A 10,505-nucleotide genomic window follows, 5' to 3' on the forward strand; every position below is an offset into this window, starting at 1 on the left:
ATTGGGGCTGTAACCATTTTACTTCCGTAGATGGCCGTGCTTTGCGGTGGGCCACGAAGGGCCGGAAAGCCAGCTTACAGAAATCAATCTAGCACTCTATTGCTTAAAGCTGGCTTCACCTTTAAACAGCAGTGAACTGCTGGAAAGACGCTTTTCAGGTGAGAATATAAGTCGTCTCATATCAATGTTTGGAGACATTTCTTATGTACTGTGAATTTGTCCATGCACTGAACAGATGCTGCAGCCTAAACTTGTTGCGAGACCTTGCGGATCTATCCACATAGAGCTTCGCCGTAATAAAACTGTTAAATCATTTGCGTATCAAATAACAACTTATACAATTGGAATACAAAATTTGGAATAATCGCAGGCCCCATCCGTTGGAAACCACTCACTGCAGACGTTCTTGAGATCCTTGCAAACAAAGAAGTAACAGTGGGAGATGGAAAAAAAAACAATGGAGGTGCTGGGTATCGATCCCAGTACCTCTCGCATGCTAAGCGAGCGCTCTACCATCTGAGCTACACCCCCACGGTTGGACACTGCACTGCGATCCCATTAGGTGCGTGCAATGCCGCGACAGAAACTAGATCACGCGAGAGTAGCCGAAGAAAACCGGCTGCCATCGTGGACTCCGCATTGCGCATTTTAATGTTCGCGCTAGGTTTGTATGCAGGTAAACGACCGACCATTGTTCTGAATGTATGTGGCAAACAAACCGAAGTCGGCCTCTCGATTAGGCTGGACGTGATAATTCGGCTGTTCGATTAGACTGTTCGTCTTTCAAAGAAGGCTTTGAAAGAAATACAGTGGGGCAAAGCACCTTGTGAAGATCAGATAAAAGCAGACCTCTTGAAGGATGGCGGGCAAATCGTACTAGAAAAACTGGCAGACATGTATGCGCAATGCCTAATGACCGTGAGTGTACCGGAATCTTGGAAGAACACGAACATCATCCTAATTCATGAGAAAGGTGACATGAAGGACTTGAAAAATTACACGCCGACCAACTTACTGTCAGTCGTCTACGAGGTACCAAGGTAATCGCTAACAGAATTCCTGCCACTTTAGATTTCAGTCAACCTAATAGACAAGCAGGGTTTCGTAAGGGCTATTCAACAATAGACCAAATTCACACGATCAATGAGGTGATAGCCTTCATAGATTATGAGAAAGCATTTGACTCGGTCGAAACCGCAGCAGTCATTCTGGCATTGCGGAATCAGGGTGTAGACGATTATTACGTAGGAATACTACAGGATATCTACAATGGGTCCACAGCTACCGTTGTCCTACATAAAGAGAGCAAGAAAATACCCATAATGAAGGGTGTCAGACAAGGAGGCACAATCTCTCCAATGTTATTCAGAGCTGTTTACAAGAGGTATTCAGAACATTGGTTTGGGATCAGGTGGGCATAAGGGTTAATGGAGAATACCTCAGTAACCTCAGATTTGCTGATGATATCAGATGATGATCAGATTTGCCTTGGTAAGTACTTCAGGGGGCGGGGGGGAGGGGGCGAATTGCAAAGCATGATTACTGCACTTGACAAGCACAGTACAATCGTGGGCCTGAAAATTAACAAGCAGAAAACTAAAGTAATCCGCAATAACCCCGCCAGAGCACGGCAGATTGATATAGGTGGCGAGGCAGTGGAAGTGGTAAGCGAATAAATCTACTTAGGCCAAGTTGTAACCCGGATCCCAACCGTGAGGCAGAGATAATTAGAAGAATAAGAACGGGGTGGAGTGAATTCGGCAGGCATTCTCAGATAATGAATGGCAGCCTACCATTCTACTTGAAGAGGAAAGTGTATGATAGGTACATCTTACCGGTACTCCCCTACGGGGCAGAAACTTGGGGGCGCCCTAAAAAGTTCAACTTAAATTGAGGACGCCTCAGCGCGCAATGAAACGGAAGGTGATGGTGTAACGTTAAGGGACAAGATGAGAGCTGAGTGGGCCAGGGAACAGACGCGTGCTAAGGACATATTAGTAAAAATTAAGAAGAAGAAATGGGTGTGGGCCGGGCATGCAGTGTGAAGGCAAGAAAACCGTTATCCATTAAGAGTAACAGAGTGGATCTCTAAAGAATGTAAGCGTGGCAGGGGGTTGCAGAAAGTTAGGGGGGCAGAGGAGATCAAGAAGTTTACAGGGATAAATTGGTCGCAGTTAGCACAGGACCGGGATAAGTGTAGATCTATGGGAGAGGCTGTTGCCCTGCTGTGGGGGTAGACAGGCTGATTGCGATGATGATGATAAATTACTTTTAACAGGTTAACCGGTTTCCGTTATGTGAGTGAAATAAAATAAGAGTTGCATGTTGAAACTGCCCACAAGCCTGTCCAGGACCATATTCATGTTAAATTAACCATCACTACTTCACAAAAGAAAACGGTGAAAGTATCCTTATAGATTGTAGGAATGAAAGCCGCCAGCTTATTAAAATATAAAGTAAAAATTAAAACTGCCAAGACAGACGGGAAACTGCTTATTTTTAATAAAAATATACGTGGTAATAAAAACTAGCCCTGACGTCAATAAACCACGAATAATCGATAGTCCTGCAATGATGGTGAGTGCCGTTGTTCGGGATTCTATAAAGTGACGAACGCGGTAGAAGGAAGAGATAAAAAGTTCAAATATAGCTTTGAGTGGGTGACATAGAAATCGAGATGGCCTGGCAGGATGAGGATATGTATTCCTAAAAAGCCTCAGAGACGCTGCTGTCGCGCACGTCACACTTTATGCATCACAATGAGACTGTGAGTAGACCAAAAAAGCAAGAAACTATGCCATTTTAAGGAAACACTACATCGCGGTGGGTCGGTCGATCGTAATTCGGCAACATGTGTTGTTTTGGTATTGACATCACGTATCGTAAAGCAACCATTGAATAAAGTTGCACCGATTACATAAAGCATCACTGTAGCTTTGTACTGTCTTGACGTAGCTTTATTAGCGTGCCTTTACGCGGAACTTCACTTTCATTCGCATTTATATTTTTAAATGTTTATTTACAGCACTGCTAGCCCTTACGGGTTGTAGAAGGGATGGGAGGTGAACAATACACGATGTTAACATGAACAACAAATACGGCTGTCCTCCAAAGTTTTCGGAGGATTTGAATCCTGGGAACACCTCGGAAAACCGAGAATTCGAATCCACAATGGATGCTACAATGAATGAAATTTTTAATAGATCTACTCGCGGAGCAAACGACTGAAGAGCGAATTGGTTGCATTTTGGATTCCGCCAGACGTGAGTAATTTTTAACTGTGGAATATTTCGGACATCAGTTTAGCTTAAATTTCAGGTACTATTATGAGCAATATGAAAGGGAACACAGGAACGCGTAGAAAACACCCTTAGACCCAGATATGAGTGATACGCAGCGGCCGCCGTCGGAAACAAAGTGGAAAGGGGGACGCTGTTCTAACAACTGTCCCCATTCCCGCCGTGCGTCTTATCGGCTGCCCGACGATGCCATATTATCCGCGAAATTACGTAGGCTGCTGCTTTGTAGAAATGCCAGCGCGGTGGGAGTGCCAACAGTTAGTGGAAGAGCGCCCTCCTTTCCCCCTTTGGTTTTCACAGTGCCATCCGCGTATCGCTCCGAGTCTGTTTCGTGGCTGTTTGCCACGCGTTCCTGTGTTCCCTTTCATATTGCTCATAATAGTACATCTGACGTAACTTGAAAAAATTTAGTGAAGGGCGTTGCTCTCTGCTATCCAAAATGCGTTGCTTGGGTCATGTACCCACTTGATTGAGCCCAGCTTTCAAAACCAAGTTCAGAGCTGGATACCCTGACGGCCTGCTTAATAGTCTCGCAGAAGTACTATTGTTAGAAAACCGCAAGTACGCTGGAAGCAAATCCCAATGTGAGGAACCCCGTCGCGGAACCGCGGTTATCCTGTATGCCCATCATGTGTTGCACATGATTAAGAGATGATGATGATTGTTGGACTTAACGCGCCGACGCTACGCAGGTGATGAGGCGCGCGCAATGGAGGGCTTCGGATTAATTTTGACACTTGGGGATCTTTATCGTGCGCCGAAATCTCGAACACACGGGCGTTTTCTCTTTTCGCCTCTGCACCTCAGCTACGAAAATTGGGCTGGCTATCCTCTCTGCGCCGTTCGAACGCAGCCTGTCCCATACTTGTGGCTGGGGACTTCAATGCTCCTCATTTTGACTGGGGGTACCCCACCTCAAGTGAACGCCGGCGTGTGCTACTAGAACACTTTAGTGATGCTAACTTTACGCTTCTGAATGACATTTCGTGCCCTACGCACCGATGTATTCATCCTCGGATGCCACCGTACTCACCTGACTTAACATGGTGGCTTGGGGGTGATACGGTATCATGGCAGCAAGAAGCAGACTGCTGGGGCAGTGACCATCACCTCATTACGATTGGCATTACCCCGAGCTCGACGCGTCGCCTTCGGCGTAGCTGCACGGTTGTGAATTGGGATGACTTTCGGGGTAAAACCGACACAAACCTCACGGCGCTCAGCCCAGATCCAATCGCTGTTATTAGGCATGCTCTGAATGACGCCTCTCAGAAAACTTGGGTGGAGGAGTCCCGGCCAAAACCTGACCTCCCACTCTTGCAGCTAAGGGCCCAGCGCAAGTAAGCTGAAGTGGCTGGAGGCTCGAATACGCTTGCAACGCCTGACTGCGGCTGCCAGGCGTCATGAGAAACGTCTGTCAAGGCAGCGATGGCTGAGCTGGTGTGAATCACTGGGCCCATCGGCGACTACATCATCCATCTGGTGCACCTTTCGGGCGATGGAAAGTGGAGGCCGCACTCCGGATGCGGCAGCCAGTGCATGTCTGGCATCGGGCAAGACTCCCGACCAATTCGCCACCGATGTTGCCCGCGCCTTGTACCCTGCCTATAACATCCTTCCAGCCAGTAGCCCGTGCCCGTTTCCTCGGTCACATCGGGTCGGGTCACCGCCCTCTGACGACGCGGGTCATGGAATTCAATCTGCTTTCACAATGGCTGAGTTCCTAGCTGCGATTGACCACGCAAAACTTTTGACGACTCCGGGACCGGACTGCATTACATATAAGGTGTACAAGAACCTCGATGAGCCAGCGCTTAGCCATCTCCTCAACTACATCAACGAGGCTTGGTTCTCTTCCCAAATACCAGAGTCGTGGCTTCACGCAGACATTGTGCCTATACCGAAGCCAGGGAAGTCACCCAATCATCTTCCCAACTTGCGCCCAATCGCCTTGACGTCCACGCTTTGCAAGCTTCTGGAGCGCATGCTGGCAGCCCGCCTTCAATGGTGGTTGGACACCTTCCAATGGTACTACCCAGCCCATATCGGGTTTAGACCTCGTCTGGGTACAGAGGATGGGCTGGGCCATTTGTCGTCAATGGTGCTACTGGGAGGTCGTTCACACAAAGTGCGGAGAGTCCTTTCTATGGACATCCACAAGGCCTACGACAACGTCAGCCTGGAAAATCTCCGTAGTCTTCGTCTACCAGACAAGGTGTGCGCTTTCATCGAGACCTTTCTTACTGGAAGATCCTTCTCTGTACGAATCGGCGGGGCAAGCTACGGCCACTTCACACCAGTTCGCGGAGTACCTGTCAGTTATTTCACCTCTCCTCTTTAATATTATGATGTTGCCGCTTGCCTGGCATCTGGGCTCCATACCGCACCTGCAAAAGTGTGCCTTCAACAGGCCTTGAGAGACACGCAGACATGGTGTCAATGCGCTGGACAGACACTTTCAGCGGACAAAACAGCCGTTATGCCTGTGGCCAGTGCTCGGGGCCGTCGCAAACTAGCGATTTCTCCCCTCATACTGCAACTTTCCGGCCAAACCGTACGCACCGCCGCATCTCTTCGCGTGCTAGGTTTGGAAATCTCTGCGTCTGGGTCGGCTGCCATGTGGCTTCGATCTGCCCGACAAAAAGTAGGACAGATGCTTCACCTGATTCGACGCATCTCGCAGAAGTCTGGTGGTTCCTGCACTAAGATAACTCGCCTCCTGGTGAGGTCAGTACCGCAGCTTCGACTGGTTTATCAGGTCCAATTCCAGTACATGACTCAGACGGAGTGGACCCGACTTGAGGCTATCAACAGAGCCGCTTTGCGCACCATCACCTGCCTTCCTGCAATGACCCCGATACCATCGCTCCAAGCTGAGGCTCAGCTGAACACGCTTGACGAACTCGTCGAACAACGTCGCTCAGCCCGCATACACAAACGAACTTTTGTTGCGGAAGCAGCGGCCTTGGCTAGCTATATGGGCTGTTCCCTACCTGCTTCACCAGATCGCCCTGTAACCAGGTCGCTGTGGCGGTATCACCAGGTGACCGACAACCGACCACTGACTAGACTGCACACTCGAACTACCGGAAAAGCATGTGCGAGAGGATCACTACTGACGGCTGCGACCCAGTACGAGGGGATAGAGGCCTTCGTGGACGCTGGTGCCCAGGATGGCATTATATCTACGGCGATACAGTGTCCCGTTTATCCTGACGCCTCTCAAACTTGCCTCTACCAAACCATCCACACCCTGCCCTCTCTACTGGCGGAGCTCACAGCCATCCGGGATGGCCTCAGGCACTAACGCCGGCCCTACAGCGCGCCCCCGTGAGTTCCATCCTACATCTTTATACGGACTCCAGCGCGGCGATACGGGATTTACGCCAAGTATCGAACAATTGTACTATTTCAAGTGACATCCACACACTACTAGACACGTACCCCTGCCCTCTCAGGCTGGTGTGGGTTAGGCGGAATACGCTCCCCGCTCACATTGCAGCGGATATGGCTTGTCACCAGACGTATATTCCTCGGCCGCTGCCAATGTTAACAACCGGTCCGACAAAAAACTTTCTCCACCGGAAGGACGATCTGCGTGGCGCCACCAGTGCCCTAATCCCCCCGTGTGGAACGGACCTCCCCAGTAGACTTGCTCGCTGGGAAGAGGTTTTGCTGCGTAGACTTCGCGTTGGAGTGGCGCTTTCACCTGCTGTGACCCGGTCGTGGCCACCACGCTACCATGCCCCGTTCGACGACACCGGCCCCTTTTGCACAGTTCCGGCCGCACAAGCTGATGCGGACCATCTCATAAGGGCGTGTCCTGCACTGGCCTCAGCCAGAAAGCAACACCTGAGAGGCACAGGCCTCCATCCTGGAAGACCCCCCGACCTTCAGCGGTGGCTCTGGGGACCCCACCACCGCTCCCTTCTTGACTTCCTTCAAGAGACGGGGGCCCATGTATATTTGTAGATAAGTTATTTTTATATGCCACCGGGCATTCTATCGCAAAAAAAAGTAAACCGGCCGCTGCGGCCTGGAATGGAAGTCGCGTCATTGGACTCAGCAGCACAACACCTTAGCCGGTCGCGGGTTCGATTCCCGGTCGCGGCGGCCAATTTTCTGATGGAGGTGGAAAGCAAAAATTAGTTCCCTTCCACTCTGTGAAGAAGGATGACTTGCAAAGCTCGACGCATTCCACGGAGTGCACGAAACAAAACACGTTTATCGTAATTTGCGAAGGAGCATACCTAGCCCATTAGCTGAACAAACCTCTCAGGGATCCAAGCTTTGTTCTTGCAGATAAACATGGAACTGCCTGTGTCCCTCTCGCGTCGTAAGCATCTTGGGGAAGTTTCTCTTCTAACGGGAGGGATTCGCAGCTACTAGGCGAAGTGAATTTGAGCGGAAACGGCGACGGCGGGTTTCGGTCGTTTTAGGAGGAAGCTCTTTGGCAGCCGTTACCTGGGCTTCGCAGAAGCGTCGTCTCTTTACGTCCGCGTAACCGAGTCAGCGAACGCACCAACGATGACAGAAAGAAAACGGAGAGGAGCGTCTAGCGAAGGGTGAGGTGGACTACGACACGTGTGGCTACGGTGTCATATCTCTCACCGCCTTTCCCTCACATATGTCTCATGCATCGCCACCAAGGAGCGCCCTCCCCATGACACTTTCCCCAGATGCGGCTTCATTCTCCGCTAATCCGAACCACGGGACGTTTCCACGGGAGGTTCAAACACGATATGCAACATGCTCGCTGCTCCCTTGTGAGGGGCTGATCCGAACCACGTGATATGTGCGCGGGAGGTTTAAACACGATTTGCAACATGCTGGCCTTCGGCGGCGGCGCACTGCGAGGTAGCAGCAGTGTAGCGCACGCCCCCGTGCGTTCGCTGATCACGCGAACACTGCCTGAGATGCAGAAGAAATGCGCCGTGACGTAGAAGACTGCCGCTCGCGCTTCACACAAATTTCATATTAGGGAGTGTAGTAATCGTCAGTGCATTTTTTACGTCCATCCGCGCTTCTGTTTATTTTTCGCAATCACCTGATAACCTCACTACCCCGTCAGCTGCTGACTCTGCAACTTGCCAAAGGGGCATCGGTGGAGGCGAGGGGGAAATAGTTGTGAAAGAGGTGTCAGCGGCGGTGAGGAGAAGCCCCGGAGCGGCGCCGAGTAAATCGATGACACCGGAATGAAAACCCGGGTGGTTAGACATATACTGCTTTGCAGTAAAAACGCCCATGTGTACGATATTTCGTTGCACGTTAAAGATCCCCAGGTGGTCGAAATTAATCCAGAGCCCTCCAGTACGGCGTGCCTCATCGCCTGCGTTGCGTCGGCGCGTTAAACCCTACAATCACTCAATCAACAACGCCTTAGCGACTGAGCTGCCGCGGCGGGTCAGGATAACGAGAGGTGCCCCCCGTGTGGTGGTATGAGGGGGTTTTTCTGCCCCGTATAAGCTTGGTATTCCGTGACATGCAAATAATAACAGAGAAAGGAAAGCGAGTTGCAACATTAGACATGCAAAACTTTACGTCCACTGCAGCGTAGTTGTGGTGTTTGAAATGAAACTGTCATGCGGCCGGTCCTACATCGGCCAGACAGGACGGCGCATCAACGGTCGCCTAAGGGAGCACGCCTAAAACAGGGCGCGGGCAGCAACCTTGCAGCGCACTGTTTGAAGCGTAGCGGTTGCAGGCCGTCCTTTGAAATAGTCACCATCCTAAGGCGATACCGAGAGCGACGCACGCAAGAGATATTCGAAGCATTAGTCATACACCAAAAGGGAAAAGATTGCATCAGCAGTCCTTTGTTGGAGTCAATGGACAAGGAGATTAGGTATTTCCCTTCACAATCACGATAACTGTTATTTTGTAGCGTGAGCTGTACTGGTCGAGGTTGAGCAGTTTTGCGTGGCTCCTGGACAGCCGTGCTGTGCATGCGCGAGGAGCAGTGACGTCACATGGCGCACAGAACGTTGCTCGCTGCCCGGCGTCTCCCACACACCCCACGCGCCCAGCCATCTTAGCCCACCTCAGTTGCGCACGTGGAGGCCCGGTCCACTTGATGATCATGTGAGGGGTGGCCGGGTGTGCAACCGATAGCTCGTGCGTCGCAGAGACACCGGCGTGCGCCTGTGTAACCAGCTTAGCTCTGGGGTGATTGGTGACGCTGCGCCGGATCATCTCGATAAATATACATGTGTCACATAAGGCGTATACCACGTGTGTGTCATTGAAGCAGCAGTGAGCATGACAATCAAGCTAATCCTAGACAATTGGGAAAGCGAAGAATCACCAGCTAAACATTAATTTACGCTACGTATATCCTGGCATAGCCGAGCTAAGCCACTGCTAGTTTTTCTGTATATGTTCCATCTGATACACGTGTTTAAACCCCTCTTTCATTTTAATAAAACTGTAGTTGGCAGTCAGCGCTGCGTGTGTCTATTCTTTCCTTTGTCCTGTCTTCAGCGCTATTTTTGTTTTTGATTGATTGTAGGGTTTAACGCGCCGACGCAACGCAGGCGAGGTGGTGCGCCGTAGTGGAGGGCTCCGAATTAATTTTGACCACCTGGGGATCTTTAACGTGCGCCGAAATCTCTTACGCACGGGCGTTTTTTCTTTTCGCCTCTTTTAAATGCGGAGCATTTCTTATGCTCGCCTGGTCCTGCGTCGTTGATGGCGGCGCCGTCCACACGCTCACTGCGCATGCGCAACTCTCCTCCTTACACCCACAGCTCCGCGATACTACACTATAAAAAAAAGGAAATAGTTAGCGGCGCCCAGCTTCGATCCCACGACTCTCTAGCCGCAACGGGGGGTACGTGGTGCTCTTCCCACTACGGGACAGGAGCAAGTGCTACGAACGCGCCTTATGTGCTTGACTCATTCAAACTACGTCAAGAAGCTACTGATACAACGAAGGCACGCGAAGCTGAACGTCAACGGAAACGACGAACTGAAAACTTTAGAGGGGGATGCTGAATTTCCCGTGGGAAAGCTGTGGCGGGAAGCGCCACGCGCCTTGCAGCTCAACCAGCCCCGTCCGCAGCGCCTCTGATGCTGATTGTGGCAGGATGCCCCTAGGGATTGGCCAACCAAAGAATCCATCACGAGATAGGTTCGCGTTCAACCACCGTCGTCATCTTCCCGTAGGGGAACCGCCGAAGAAGAAAAAGAACGAGAAGACAAAGCTGC

General features: G+C 50.8%; 1 non-coding gene across 1 annotated transcript; it reads right to left on the reverse strand.

The window, feature by feature from the left end:
- Positions 1-458: 458 nt before the first annotated feature.
- On the reverse strand, positions 459-531 carry Trnaa-agc (transfer RNA alanine (anticodon AGC)). Its single transcript has one exon. It is a non-coding gene; the product is annotated as a tRNA-Ala (tRNA).
- Between the last annotated feature and the right edge of the window lie 9,974 nt (positions 532-10,505).

The sequence above is a fragment of the Haemaphysalis longicornis genome, unplaced genomic scaffold (assembly GCF_048455015.1).
Source record: "Haemaphysalis longicornis isolate Haplotype H1 unplaced genomic scaffold, Haemaphysalis longicornis Haplotype H1 scaffold_5, whole genome shotgun sequence".
Lineage (NCBI taxonomy): Eukaryota > Metazoa > Arthropoda > Arachnida > Ixodida > Ixodidae > Haemaphysalis > Haemaphysalis longicornis.